This window comes from Temnothorax nylanderi, unplaced genomic scaffold (assembly GCF_030848795.1).
Source record: "Temnothorax nylanderi isolate EJ_2023f unplaced genomic scaffold, tnyl_v1.0 TNYL_tig0429_pilon, whole genome shotgun sequence".
Taxonomy (NCBI): domain Eukaryota; kingdom Metazoa; phylum Arthropoda; class Insecta; order Hymenoptera; family Formicidae; genus Temnothorax; species Temnothorax nylanderi.
Genome location: NW_027249491.1, coordinates 26,301 through 42,360, shown reverse-complemented (window position 1 = coordinate 42,360; position 16,060 = coordinate 26,301). Strand labels below are relative to the sequence as shown.

At 39.0% G+C, this 16,060-nt stretch overlaps 1 pseudogene; it reads left to right on the top strand.

The window, feature by feature from the left end:
- Positions 1 to 19: 19 nt before the first annotated feature.
- On the top strand, positions 20 to 16,060 carry LOC139782622 (uncharacterized; annotated as a pseudogene).

Genomic DNA, 16,060 nt, shown 5'->3' with positions numbered 1-16,060 from the left:
GGGGTAGAATTTTCCGGGAATGGCGGTGATGGGGTTATTCTTGCAACGTTTTCTTGCAATGTTTTCTTGCAACGTTTTCCGCGAACTACTCATTTGTTAATAGACCGAATTTTAAAGAATTATATATGAAACAGGGGTAGAATTTTCCGGGAATGGCGGTGGTGGGGTTAATTTTTTGATACCGATTTTTTTAAACCGGTTGCGTAGTTTATTGTTATATTTTCGAAAATAATAATCGTAGAGTAATAAATAAGTTGTCATTTGATAGCTTATATAGTCTCATTTTCTCTCTAAAGTCTATGAAGTATAAAGTCTCCAAAAGGAGTTACCGATTTTTTTCTTGCAACGTTTTCCGCGAATTACTCATTTGTTAATAGACTGAATTTCAAAAAATTATATATGAAACAAGGGTAGAATTTTCCGGGAATGGCGGTAGTGGGGTTAATTTTTCGATACCGTTTTTTTTAAACCGGTTGCGTATTTTTAGTTTTCAATGCCAATTTTAGTAAAATTGCTAATAATGAAGGGGTTATCGATTATTATCTAAAAAAGATAGAAATTGGTAACCCCTTTTGGAGACTTTATAGACTTTAGAGAGAAAATGAGACTATATAAGCTATCGAATGACAACTTATGGGTTAATTTTTCGATACGGGTTAATACGGGTTAATTTTTCGATACCGATTTTTTTAAAACTGGTTGTGTAGTTTTTTGTTATATTTTTGAAAATAATAATCGTAAAGTAATAAATAAGTTGTCATTAGTGTCAAATATAAATTTCTTGCAGAAATCGGTAACCCCTTCCCCGATTCTTGCCAAAGTAAATCGGTTACCCCTTCAACGATTTTCGCCAAATTCAATACCAACCTTCTTTTAATGATGATATATAAGAATACATGTATAACTTATACTTTATTTAAGGGGTTACACCACTGTAGAAGTCTAAAATAAAGCGTTTTTTGCGATTTTTTTTTGGATGGAAGGAAAAGTAAGAGGATAATAATATTCAAGGATGTAATTAATCATGTTTTTAAGTATTCAAAAAAAAATATTTATTCAATAATAGTACAAAATGGCGACGCTGCAGCCATTCTCGCGAGGCATGTTTAATTTGACGCGCTCTGCGGCACGCAGTATAACTGACGCAAATTTGAATATAGAAAAAAACAAAAAATTTTCTCTTAATCTACATGAGTATAGCTAGAGAAATACGTAGGGGATTTTGAAAATATTAATTTTTGTGTGATTGGCGAGCATTTGAAGTAAACAGTTCAATTTTTGACAAAAAAAGGGGCAATCATTTGTTAATAAATAATGCTAGAATCAACTTATCGAAAATCCCGTACGTATTTCTCTTCGGAATGTTATTTTAAAGATATGGTCAAAATTTGGAGTGAATAGAATGAAAATTGTTGGACTTATGCTGCGTGCCGTTTTAAAAAATCGTGTTTCGAGAAAAACGCCTTTAAAGTTTTGAGATGTGTTATGGACGGGAAAAAATAAAAAATTTGACTGTTTAAAAATTTTTACCACTAATCTGCTATCCCTGGACCATAAAGCTGCCCTTCCCTGCTTAAATATTCCTCCTCATTTTCTTTCCTCGTCGATTTTATGCTGGTGCGTGCCTGTTTTGCCGCATCTGTCAAAGACTGCTCGGCGTGCTTGATCCGCATAGCATCGGCTTCAAGGCAAAAATTGTATGCTTGGAGGCCAATATCCATCTCCAAAACTTTCATAATTCGCAGAATGTTAGTCAAACCGTCGTTAAAATTACACACAGCAATATCAGTCGCTACTTGCAATACTTTTTTGCCACTTGAGTAGGACTTTCGTTTCAAAATGCTTCAACTGAACACAAACTCTTTCTAACGACCTCTGTTAGTGTATTAGAGAAGTTAGAAATCAAAAGGAAAGTCATTAGGCTGTACCCTTCCAGCAGGTATCTACGTACCGCAGGTAGTCGTTTTGGAGCAGTCCGACGTGCTTGAGAAAGAGCTCGGAATTTCAAAGAAAAAAATTTTGTACAGGTATAAAACTTTTTTCCCCTTATTCTAGAAGGTTCAAAGCATCTTTTAAGCCAATAAAAAAAATCGATTTTTTTTTAAATTCTACAGTGGTGTAACCCCTTAAGCATAAATCGGTATCCTCTTTACCCTATTTTTATGAAACCAGTACTAAAATTTTTTTAGAAAACAAAGCTAAATTTTAAAAGCCGCAAACAACGTAGAACTACGTCAACTGTCTTTCGCTAAATAATAGTGACAGTTGACGTAGCCCTACGTCTACTTTCCTCATAGGTTTTACAAAATATTTGTAACACTTTGTTAGATACATCGTATAATATAAGTATAATGATTAATAAATTAGTATATCTAATAATTGAAAATGTATCGCTTGTAGGAAATAAACGGGCACAGTAACAACTGTGCCGCAAACAACGTAGAACTACGTCAACTGTCACTATTTCATGTTAAGTATTTAGCGAAGGAAAGTCTTTACTGGAATTGGGAGCGCACAATGATCTCTGGGTGCGATTGGAGGCGAAGACCGCGATGCAGGATTTCATGGACGACCTATTTAACTCAAAGAGCCAGAAATGCGGCGGCAGGGAGCTGAAACGATCCAAATCCGAGGTGATGTCGAATAATCCGTTGATTGTCGGCGGTCAGAGGCATCATCAACGTTCTTGTAGCCTCACCTGGAGCTGTAAACTAGACAACACCTATGGTTCTAACATAAAGAGGCGAAAATTGCCACGAAATCCATCCAGTACCAAGTCTAGCGAGACCGGTCTCATTGTTCTTGATGCGCAAAATGAACGCACGTCCATGTTCCATGAATTGAAAATCCCGGAGAGTATCATGGTTACTGTGGGAAGAGGAAACACGCCTAATATACTATCCGACTCCGTGCGCGAGTTGAAGTACTGCATTGAGGATTCTACTGGACTGAATCGTCGCATGTTGCCAGCCAGGGACAACGCAAAAGAGCACAAGAGACTGTTCTGGCATCCGAGACAGCAGCAACCACGAATAGTGCAGGTCGACGGATCGGCTGACGCTAATAGCGCCAGCGAGTGCAGTTCACCAGAGTACAACGCCGAGGAGAAGAACACGAACCTGCAAACGTCCGAATCGATCCCGCAATTAGACGGCATTAACGATGAGCACTCATCTGACGGGGGCGAGCCGATCGCGGAAAAGGAAGTTGGTTCATACGTGCGACCTTTAAATCTTTTACATTCAAAACGTTTCTTCGGCTTCATCAGATCGCATGTGTCAAGTACCTGTGACAAGTCACAGAAGACGAAGAGTGGCAGTGGTAACCTTACGATCGCACCGACCGCCAGGTGCACCTTGCACAAGGCGGGAGTCTTGTTCAAGGAAAAGAATCTCAAGATGAATTTACAGATCCCGCAAGTGGATGGTGCAGGTGATATCTCGAACGACGACGAGTGCGTCTCGTCACAACACATGATGACGCACGAGAGGCTGATTCGTACCTCATACGAGTCGTCGCCGTTCGAGCACATCGAAGTCACCTGTAAGAGGTGTGCTCGCACGTACCGTAACGAGGAGAGTTACAACCGTCATCTAGACAATTGCCACTCTATGATTACTAGCGATAGCGACTCAGAGACCATGGATAACAAGCTGGTGTCGCCAGAGTCGGGATTCTCACCGAACATGGGCTCGCCGCAATTCATCACGCTTTCACCGTCCGAGGGCCATACTCTGACAACTGATTACACGGACATCCAGGCAACGTCACCCATCGAGGCGTCTGTGGCATCACCCCATCCGAGTATCCAGATCGAGCCGATCGCCCAGGCGATTATCACGCCGCAGATCCATGCGACACATGCCACCGTCGAGACCGTGCACCAGACAGTATTAACGTCCAACGATGTGATCGTACGGACTCAGTACACTCGTAGCACCACCACCCTGCTGAACCCAGCAGTATTACCTCCTCAGGAAAGCACGGTGCAGATAACGGAGATCATAGACCCGCCGTCCGTCTCCAGCGATTCTAACGTTACGGCGCACGGCATGGTGAACACGCCAATAAATTCGCCGGACAGTACGAGCTCGCAGACCGTCCCAAGCCCGGAGATGTCGCCCAATTACTCGTCCATGGGCGTGCAGACCGCGCAGGAGTCCGCGCAAACAAACGCACAGATTGCCCGAGTCCCCTCTAAGTCGAAAAATTTACGGATGGCCAGGTCCAAGGCCAAGAGCGTCAAGTCGCAGCCATGGTGTAAAGAAAGTAAGGTGTGCTATTACGCACGTTTTTGAACAGCCAATCAAATTTTGTTCCAGCGGCCGCCATTTTGTAGTGGCAAATTAAATTGACATATTACTCACTCATTTTTATACAATTTGCATAAAATTAATAAAAGGATAAAATAAAGGAAGAAAATAAAATGTACGTTTAATATATGCATATATTATATAAAATTTTAATAAAAAAAATTAAACATTTACATAAAGAAAATAATAATAAATTTAAAAAAATTTTTTAAAGATGAACACGTAACGAACGGAACATATTTATTACGAACGTATATATATTAAATATACATATACAATATGTATGGTCAAGTATAATAAAATAAATGAAAATAAAAAAACCAATAAACACAGTTATTTACTAATAATATAAAACGTGAATGAATATTAATATTTTTTGTTTGTCACTTTTTTCATTTTTTTCTGAGATTTTCTTTTATAATTTTCTGTATTTATTTTTTTATTAATTTCTCGCAGACGAATATAAGTTCGCGTTCTAATTAAACATAATAGTACCTCTAGAGGTATCGCTAAAGTTTGTTTGTTTTTCCTAACTTTTTCAGCAATTGTTTTGAAAATTCCGGATTCTTTACTGATAAATGAGCCATGAAATTCTTCAAACTCCGAATTCATTATTTTTGCCGCTTCAATCAATTCAATAGAAGGACTAATCATTCCTCCTTTTGAAATATGATTAATCCAGTCTTCATCAGATGTAACCAGTAGTTTTGTAGGAGTTCCTAAAAATGGGTATTTATTTCGGAATCTAGATGCTGTGTAACCGGCTATATATTTTAAGCCTTCATTCTGTATAACGTCGGATACATTTGTAAAATCTTCAAATTCCTTTAGCAAATGGAGCTCTTGAGAAGTAGGGGAATAATTAAAACGGCTTACAGTATCTGTCAGAAACACAGTAATATTGACAACAGAAATTATGGTGACAATGATAATTTATTACTCAAAATATGTTTTACATGTTTAATTGTACTCATATAAATAGTAAAATTAAACATGTACAATACAATGAACCTTTATATAGTTATTTATACGTTGTTCATATAGTAATTAAAATGTATATTTTTCTGATTTATTTATTATATTTTATTGACTTGTTTATTATATTTATTACATTTTTCAATTAAATACAAATTTTATTTATTATATATTTCTATCTTTTAAAGTAATTCTTATGTAATAATTTTAATTACTTATACAGAAAGTAAACCACATCGATGACTTACCAATAAAATAATAAATATTACTACAATATTTATTTCAGTATATGAAGGAGTAAAAGTCATAGTAGTGTAAGTCACTTTTTTCTACTTATCGACCTTTCAACATATTTGCCTGTGTAGATTGCACCTATAAACTGAAATCGATGGGTTGACTTGCACTACTATGACTTTTATCTGCTTTTACCCCTTTATATGTCATCATCATTTCAATGGCGCAACAATCCGGACCTAGGCCTCCCCCAAAGTCATGTGCTTGTGGTGCGCACACAGGTTGTACACAAGCACATGGGACCTACAGTTTAATGCCCAATCCGAACGACAAGGTAGAGGAGGGTACCCCTTTATATGTAGTCAATATAATTAAAAGTTTCATAATAGCTTACCAATATCATCGTATTCAAAATCTTCTAAATCAACATCCTTATCTATTTTATTATATTCTTCAGTGAATTCCTCCGAAATGTTGCAAATTTGCATTTCTTGAAGGGTTTCATAATGGAATTGATCATTATTTGCCGCATCCTCTTCATTGCTGTTAGATAATTCATCAGACATACTAGTAAGGCAAGTTTCAGTGTCTGCCAAATTTTGCACAACAGTGTTGCTCCCTTCAGTAAAAACGTCTGTCGAATGCTTTCCTAATATGTACCATCGAAATCTGTATCTAAGATCGAGTGCTGTCGGTCTGTCATTACAAGCACCCATTGCTCGTATGTACGCAAATAAATTCTCTACTATATCTTGATTGAGGCGAGCAGTCATTATATATGTCACAGGACACTGAGTATTTTCCAACATCTTTTTTATATCATTATATAGGTTTTTTAATGACTCATTACTAATTAAAATTCCTTTTTGAAAAGGAAGTAAATGGGTTTTTTTCCCAACCCTCATATTTTTAACAAATAACGAAACTTTATCTAAGAGTTCGTTTTGTTTCTCAGCATTTATGCCATATGCATGCATTCCAGAATGTGAACCGAATTTATACGAAGAATTAAATAAGTCAAACCAGTCATTAAATAGTTTGATACATTTTGCGGTTTCAGACCACTCTAAACAATCCTCTATAAGTCCTTTCTCCCCACACCATTCTATAGCGGCAGCATTTGTGTTCGAAAAAACCTGTGTTGCAAGTTTGACGTTTTGTCGCTGCGTTCCCTTCACGTCTAGATGAAATCGCGACAATTTATGTACAATTTTCAAATCGTTGCCATTAATTTGAATTAGCCTTTCTAGGCAGGCTTTACTTATGTAATAACCATTTATGTAAAATCCGGAGTCAAATAAATTGTTACGTAACAATTTAATTAAGTGCGGAACATCGATAAATACGTACACTTTTATTTCTCCATCGCATGGATGTAGAAAGTACGTTTTACCTTCCGCACTATCAATGCCCAGTTCGTTAAGTAACGTTTGATTCGTCGGTCCCAAGTCACTAGTTATCGCAACAACCGTGTAACTAATCTCATGTAACTTAGCAATTATAGTTGTTAATATATTTTTGGTCATGCTTTGGTCAAATTCGTAATAAACAGGTTGCTTCCATTTGGTAAACAAACCTCTGGCAACAGCAACTTGGCATTTTTCGTGCGGTCCGATGACTCTTTCCTCTCTCCGTTCAATTGCTGCTTGGTTGGATAGATGGATTTCATCGAAACATAACACGGTTATTTTGTCCATGTTAGTCATGTTCTGGCCTTTATGCTTCATAATGAGAAGAACATGTTCCAAAATACCATTGTTAACATTGAATGTAGCAACCCATCTACGAAGTGTCGACAATGCGGGGAGTGGTACATTGCGTGCTTTCTGTAAATATCTGTAAGCTTTCGGACTTACAGTGCGCAGGGATATTGCAGCAGCTATATCCTCTGCAGACCAATGGGTCTTTTTCTTATTCGGATTTAATAACAATTTAATTTGTCCGGGAGTAAATACTGAACTTAAAATTTCTCGCACCCTTATGTTTGAATTTACTTTTACGCGCTTTTGTTGTTTAAAAAGCTTTCTTTCTAAATATTTATTTCGGGCTAATAATCTTTGGCACTTTCTTTGTAAATCTCTGTTCTGTTTTAAAATTTTTCCTTTGACATCTGAAATTTCATATAAATCAATATAAAAACAATATTATACTAATGAAAATACAATACATTATTAGAATGTAAGTTACAAATGTACAACATATGAGGGATACTAAAAATGTAATATTAAAAAATCGGTTTTGTGTATTTTGTCACAATTCTTACTGGTATCAAATGATTGGGAATATGAAGAATCATTAAATTGTTCTACAACATTCGATTGCCCTTCTGTGCAAGTTGACTGAGCCGTTGGAGTTTCATCAGGTACTGAAATAATGGATTGCCCTTCTGTACAAGTTGACTGAGCCGTTGGAGTTTCATTAGGTACTGAAATAATATAAAGTATATAATATTTCACTATAATTAATACAACAAATAATTGTAATTAGATAAAAGGATAATTTTTATATTTAAAATGGATGCATAATTTATAACAATAAAAATTAAAAAGAATACTTACAGATAATAAAAGAATAATCACATGCATTTTACGTACAAAGATTAGTACATTTAAAAACATGTGAAAAATAAAGTATTACCTTGATTCAAAATTAATTCTAAGCATTCTGTTGGAATTGCATCTGTCCTTAGTTTTCTGGCTTTTTTGGGCGTGTGTCCTACTCCCAGAACAGATTGCATCCATGAAGCCTCTTTGTACGCACTTGCATGAAAATGAACCGAACAGATACGAGCTACACATATATGTACAAAATATTTATTATTATTATTTATTTATTTATTATAGTATTAACAAGTACAACAAAATAGAACAAGTGTTTTTGTTTAACATACCATTTTTTACATTAATATTTTCATTTCCGCAAATAACTTTCCATTGCTCACTCATTACTGGATCTGCAGGAAATCTAAAAAATCTGAGATTTTCAGATCCCTTTTTCCCCGTATAACTTCGGCAACTTTTTACTGCACATGAAGGCATGTTAATATACTTTTTACTCGCGTAATTGCCGGGTACTGCAGCACAGACGTCTAAAATTAAGGTTAAGTGCCTTTCGATGTAAACACAGGAATTTAAAAATGGAGGCGGTTGGTACAATGCGCAGAACGATACGAAAACGCGTCCTCGGTATGAGCACACCTTACTTTCTTTACACCATGGATGTCTCTTCAACATGGTCTGAAGAACGTGATGCAGGCACCGCATAATGCCGCGCACAATGCCAGATTCCAACCGACGGCGATGACGAACACCCCCCAGGTAATCCAGCTACATCAGGCTAACCAGAGACCGCCCACGGTGATCCTTCAGCAAGTGGCATCGCCAGGCATCGTGTCTGCTTACGTGGAAGCACTACAGCAGCAATCCGGCCAAAACTTACAATACATCACGACGATAGGCGGCGGACAGCACGAGACCGGCTTCAAACCGCAGCTGATCGCTGCGAATCCCTTAGTGCCGGACACCTACATACAGGCACCGTCCACCGACAATCTATTGGCGCTGCAGAATGGCGGTATATCGATATTGCCGAGTGTGCAAATCGCGCAAACACAGCCTACAGTATTGGGTACTATCATACAACAACAACCCAGTGCGATCCAATGTGGCGTTATATCGTTGGAGCAGCTGCTGTTGAGCTCCACGCCCACCCTGGAAATGTTCACCGACCCAACTGGTGGTATGTTCGTGTCGAATCAACCGATGTACTACGGCTTGGAAACGATCGTTAGCAACACCGTGATGTCGTCTAGCCAGTTCATGGCCGGCACCGTGCCACAGGTATTGGCTAGCAGCTACCAGACGACAACACAGGTGTTTCAAGCGTCCAAGCTGATGGAGCCCATCGTGGATGTGCAAGCTGTGCCGGGAGTGCCTACTGTGACGACGATGCAGAATGTATCAAGCATGCCGAACATGTCTGGTGTACCCAACATAACTGGCGTGCCTAACATAGCGAGTGTGCAAGGCGTGAGTGGTATGTCCAACGTGTCCGGAGTACCTTACGTGGTGGTGAATCAGTCGGCGCCGCCGCTGCCACCGGTACCAACAGCAGCTCCGGCACCACCCGCGCCAGTACCAGCATTGGTATCGGCATCGGTACCAGCACCAGCATCGATACCAGCACCAGCATCGATCTCAGCACCAACGCTATCAGTGGAACCAATCGCGACGCCGCACAGTGGGTCGAAGCGTAGGAAATAGCGGACATAGAACCAAAAAATTGAATTATCGAAATATTTATTTTTTTTGCAAATTCTTATAGTAAATTTGTTGTAGATTACTGAAATAACGTCATTCACTCTGAATATTTACGTATTTTCCGTACAGACGTACGATAACACAGGCCATCCTTACATATGTAACTTCTGCGACTTTTCCGCGCTAATGTTTCAGGTTGCCCCATCTGTAAACGGTGTTGATGATCGAATGCACGTTTTTTCTACGTTATTGTTCATGTTTTAAGTAAACAAAAATGATATAAAAGACAGTTTATCGCATTACTTGAATATTTTCCGGGACAATATCTGATCCATGAGAAAAAGTACGTGTTATACAATTTGTAATTAAGTTATAAAAAAATGTTTAACATTGTTAGGATTCTCTATAATTTTATCGTATACAATAAGCCTTGTACTACATACCTATGGCGATATCAAGTGCCGCTAGGTGCCGCTTAGCAAAATATATAAAATTTTCTGAGCGAAAGTCGCAAGATTGCAAGTATCGATAGCGAATACTTGCAATCCCATGCCGTGTAATGAAAATGTAAAAGTTGTGGGTACTTTTTTTTATAAAAAGATAAATTTTCTATGACAATAATGATGATTTCATGATAATAAAATTACTCTATAGTCCCAGCGAAGGTTTTTAAGAAATAATTTTGTTAAAAATAGTAAGTATTACCGCTGGCATTTGCTAGGTATTTCTTACCTACCCAAGATGCACCACGTGGAGGTTGCACAGTCGGATTTGCATCTCGTGTGTGTGTGTGTGTGTGTGTGTGTGTGTGTGTGTGTGTGTGTGTGTGTGTGTAAATCAAAGATTGCAGACTGTAGTGTTAAATTAAAAGTTGCAGTGCCTCAGGAAACAACTTGTCTTTCTTTTTTAATTTATCCCGTGATCGAAGACTCGAAATAAGAGAATCAGAAGTAACTAATAACTGATGTAAAACAACTTCATTTGTCGCTACTCTATTTATCTTGAGTGAGTGTCCTTCTCTGTATTTTCTGAATTCTTTATTCCGAGCTTCGCTTGCCTCTTCTGATAGGGCGCCTATAGGAATAGAGAAGTTGGATATAATTCCTTCTCCATGTATTAATAATTTATCGACGGATGAAGGCATATTGTACCAGCCATAATGATGGACAAACAATCTTGCTGTTTCTATGGCATATTTTCCGAATTTCTTCGCGTCTATTGCTTCCCCGCATGAAATTGTTTGGAGAATTATTGCAAATCGTTTGATTAATTCTTTATCTAATCCTGTAATTTCTGCAGTAATATCAATTTCAGAAAAGAAACGTCTAGCCGTGTTTCCATCATGTGTTAAACCCGATCCATGCTTGACGATGTCCACGAGTAATCCTAACTTTCGCTTAAATTCTTCTTGTATTTTCCTCTTCGTGCTTTCTCGTTGTTCCTTAAAAACGGGATTGCGTACCGACCATTTTTTGAATGTTAAATTGTATGACACATGAAGCAAACATTCCATACATCGAATTTTTGCATGGAGATTGGATATACCAAAATTGTATACATTCTCGCGTACGTCTTTATTTAACACTTTGTCTATATCGTTCATTTCAGTAGGTTTTGCACCGCATAAAGGACAAGTTGCACAAGATTTTTCATTTGAAATAGCTGTGCAAACTTTGCCGTCAATTATGGTAAACAGCATTTCGTACTTGACAGTTACATTTTTATATTGCATTGCTACCAAATTTTTTATTTGGTTTTCCACTCTCTGGTATTCATTTCTTGAAATCTCCATAGTTTCCTTGATGAATTCAAATTTGATCGGTCTACAATATCGAGTCGAACCTGGTGTTTCATTAGTCCACAGAACTTCAGAATCGCTTACTAATTGTATTGGAACAAAACTTGTAATAAAAATGAACTCGTCGCATCTTGAATTGTCCTCAAATGTCTGTTTGTACATGCTTTGATTCGAAGCACCATCAAATCCCCACTTACACGTTAATTTTACATTAGTATATAAGCTTAACTTGTCTTCACATAATGTAAGCAGTCTGGTGGCTGTTATATCTAGTATTGCCTGCAGGTCGACTGAAGCCAAAGTTTCGGTAATTGTTGTTTTATCCTTTGGCGGATAGCAATCCGATTTTGCTTTCTGGACTTGATAATAAGACTGCCATTGGTTTTGTCCATTTTCTATGCTATTTTCTCTTAATTGCATGTATTGAGATTTCGATAAATCCAAGTTGAGAAGCATAGCTAAACATTTTTCCTTCGAAAATAAAAGTGCTTTGATTTCATTCTTGCAGAATGCCATAATTCGTCCTGCCTCGTTCTGATTTTTCATCAAGTAATCAATCACCATCGCTGCATCTGCACGTCCTTCACTTTGGAGTTTTTGTTTAGCTGCAAATAACAAAATATCTGAAGAATATTCTTCTCGCAAATGTTCGGTGAGTCTGCGTTTGTGTCTATCAGATACATCACTGAAGGCTTTTCGTCTTGCTGGAGTAATAACACAAAGTTCATCAGTCGATGGATTTTCCAATACACATTGCTCAGGAACTTTGAATATTTCTTGAAGCCATGTGTCATTGTTCGCAGTGAATGTGCGAAGTGTTCGATTACATCTTTTCCAACGTTTGGATAGATTGATGCAATATAAACGCAAACTCTGTTTGAGTTTAGCTTCACCTTCTTCTGATAAATTAAAGCTACATTTCTGTAAAACAAAATCAAGCAATCCTTCTTGGTAACTGAAGCCGAGATCCGAGTCTTTAAGATATCTGAACAAATCACTATTCCGCAGTGTCATTGTAGTCACTCTTTGATATTAATTCCTATGAAGATAAGACTGCACAGAAGGAAATAACTTTCTTCTGTAATATAAATGCACTTGATAAAAAAAACTCTATACATCCGATGCGGTATTCACCAGATCTATGCGACAATCTGCGTGGGAGTCAATGTTACGCTTTTTTTTTTGTTTAGAGCGTGTTTTATTCCTTATTCATTTTTTGTGTTTCTTGACGACCGCGACCTCGTACAACACACATGCAGATTGTCGCATAGATCTGGTGAATACCGCATCGGATGTATAGAGTTTTTTTTATCAAGTGCATTTATATTACAGAAGAAAGTTATTTCCTTTGCATCCTTTGCACTCCATGCAAAAATTCGATGTATGGAATGTTTGCTTCATGTGTCATACAATTTAACATGCAAAAAATGGTCGGTACGCAATCCCGTTTTTAAGGAACAACGAGAAAGCACGAAGAGGAAAATACAAGAAGAATTTAAGCGAAAGTTAGGATTACTCGTGGATATCGTCAAGCATGGATCGGGTTTAACACATGATGGAAACACGGCTAGACGTTTCTTTTCTGAAATTGATATTACTGCAGAAATTACAGGATTAGATAAAGAATTAATCAAACGATTTGCAATAATTCTCCAAACAATTTCATGCGGGGAAGCAATAGACGCGAAGAAATTCGGAAAATATGCCATAAAAACAGCAAGATTGTTTGTCCATCATTATGGCTGATACAATATGCCTTCATCCGTCCATAAATTATTAATACATGGAGAAGGAATTATATCCAACTTCTCTATTCCTATAGGCGCCCTATCAGAAGAGGCAAGCGAAGCTCGGAATAAAGAATTCAGAAAATACAGAGAAGGACACTCACGCAAGATAAATAGAGTAGCGACAAATGAAGATGTTTTACATCAGTTATTAGTTACTTCTGATCCTCTTATTTCGAGTCTTCGATCACGGGATAAATTAAAAAAGAAAGACAAGTTGTTTCCTGAAGCACTGCAACTTTTAATTTAACACTACAGTCTGCAATCTTTGATTTACACACACACACACACACACACACACACACACACACACACACACACGAGATTCAAATCCGACTGTGCAACCTCCACGTGGTGCATCTTGGGTAGGTAAGAAATACCTAGCAAATGCCAGCGGTAATACTTACTATTTTTAACAAAATTATTTCTTAAAAACCTTCGCTGGGACTATAGAGTAATTTTATTATCATGAAATCATCATTATTGTCATAGAAAATTTATCTTTTTATAAAAAAAAGTACCCACAACTTTTACATTTTCATTACACGGCATGGGATTGCAAGTATTCGCTATCGATACTTGCAATCTTGCGACTTTCGCTCAGAAAATTTTATATATTTTGCTAAGCGGCACCTAGCGGCACTTGATATCGCCATAGGTATGTAGTACAAGGCTTATTGTATACGATAAAATTATAGAGAATCCTAACAATGTTAAACATTTTTTTATAACTTAATTACAAATTGTATAACACGTACTTTTTCTCATGGATCAGATATTGTCCCGGAAAATATTCAAGTAATGCGATAAACTGTCTTTTATATCATTTTTGTTTACTTAAAACATGAACAATAACGAAGAAAAAACGTGCATTCGATCATCAACACCGTTTACAGATGGGGCAACCTGAAACATTAGCGCGGAAAAGTCGCAGAAGTTACATATGTAAGGATGACCTGTGTTATCGTACATCTGTACGGAAAATACGTAAATATTCAGAGTGAATGACGTTATTTCAGTAATCTACAACAAATTTACTATAAGAATTTGCAAAAAAAAATAAATATTTCGATAATTCAATTTTTTGGTTCTATGTCCGCTATTTCCTACGCTTCGACCCACTGTGCGCCGCCGCAGATCAACATTTCTGCCACGTCCCAAGAGCGAGTTTACGGTGGCGTCGCGTGTAGCGCCGTGTCACCGGTATCGTGTTAAAATACGAGCATAGAGCATCCGATGGCATCGATTCAGGTGGCGGACGTGTGCTCGTCGAACGCGGTGACACCGACAAAGCTATCACCGCCGTCGGCACCGCCACCGCCACCTTATGCGATGCCGATGATTCCCCGCGTCGCTGTGAGACCTAGTCCGGTCGCACATTCGGTCCAGGCGAATCACGGAGCCGCCTGGAAGATCACCGAGTCGTTGTTCGGCACGGAGCAACCGATGAGCAACAGCGTGCGGCCGTACTTCGACTCGAAGCACGTATCGGAGAACACCAGCATTATCAAATCCAGCATATCATCGTCCAAGATACCGCCGCTATCGAATCATTATGTCACGCAGAGAAATCTAATTGTAAATAACAAGTCCAACCACGATGTAAATAGCTAGCATAAGAGCTACAGCGGCGGTATCGCGTTGAGTCCAAACTCTGCAAACACGAACGTCAACAGTAACGGCCCGATCGTCTCCAATTCCAGTCCCGTGCAAAACAAAATCACAGTGCCGACGAGCAACATGCCGACCAATCGACCGATGAACAGGGTGCTGCCGATGCAGGCGGTGACCCTCAAGCAGGATCCGGCGAAGAAGGATGACTTAGCGATCGAAGAGCCGACGAAACCGGTGATCAAGCCAGCCGAGCCGGAAATTGTGGAACCGAGGAAGGAAATCACCGAGCAGATCGTACAGATAGAGAAACCTGAAACCGTGCTCGACGACATCAGCGACAGTATCAAACTGAATACGGAGACTATAGAGTAGGTAAAGGAGAATCTCAAACTGGAGCTCGACAAGGAAAAGCTGCAGAACACCTCGTTGAAGATAGTGCTGCAGAAGCAGTTACAGGACGGTTCTTACAAGATCACGCGCAACATGAAGGCGGTCACCCAAAGTAAAAAGACACCGCAGGTGACATCCGTGGAGATATTGCCATCGAAGCAGGTACCTCAGATCGCGTCGTTACAACTGCTGCCGATCAAGACGTTCACGCTCAAGGCGAACAAGCTCGAGGATAAGATAAAGCCCGTGGACGCGAAGGTGAATATACTTAAGGCGAAGGCGCCACCCATAGCGGTCAAGAAACCCAGAATAGTGACGAAGTCGATCAGGCCGCTGCGAAGCAATCCGCAGCAGAATCCACCGCTGGTGCAGAAGAACTGCTCGAAGGGACCGATCCTGATGTACGAGATCAAGTCGCAGGACGGTTTCACCCATACCGCCTCGTCTATGACCGGGGTCTGGGAGACGGTGTACCAGGCGGTGCAGAATGCGCGCAAGGCCCACAACCTGCCCCCGCTGCCTCACAACCCCTTGTGCGAGAGTCTTGGCTTGGAGAACAATGCGGCCATTTACCTGATCGAGCAATTGCCGGGCGTCAACAGATGCAGCAAGTACAAGCCCAAATTTCATACTCTGGCGCCGCCGAAAGCCGACGAGATGGAGAATTACGGATATCAAAAATACTATTAG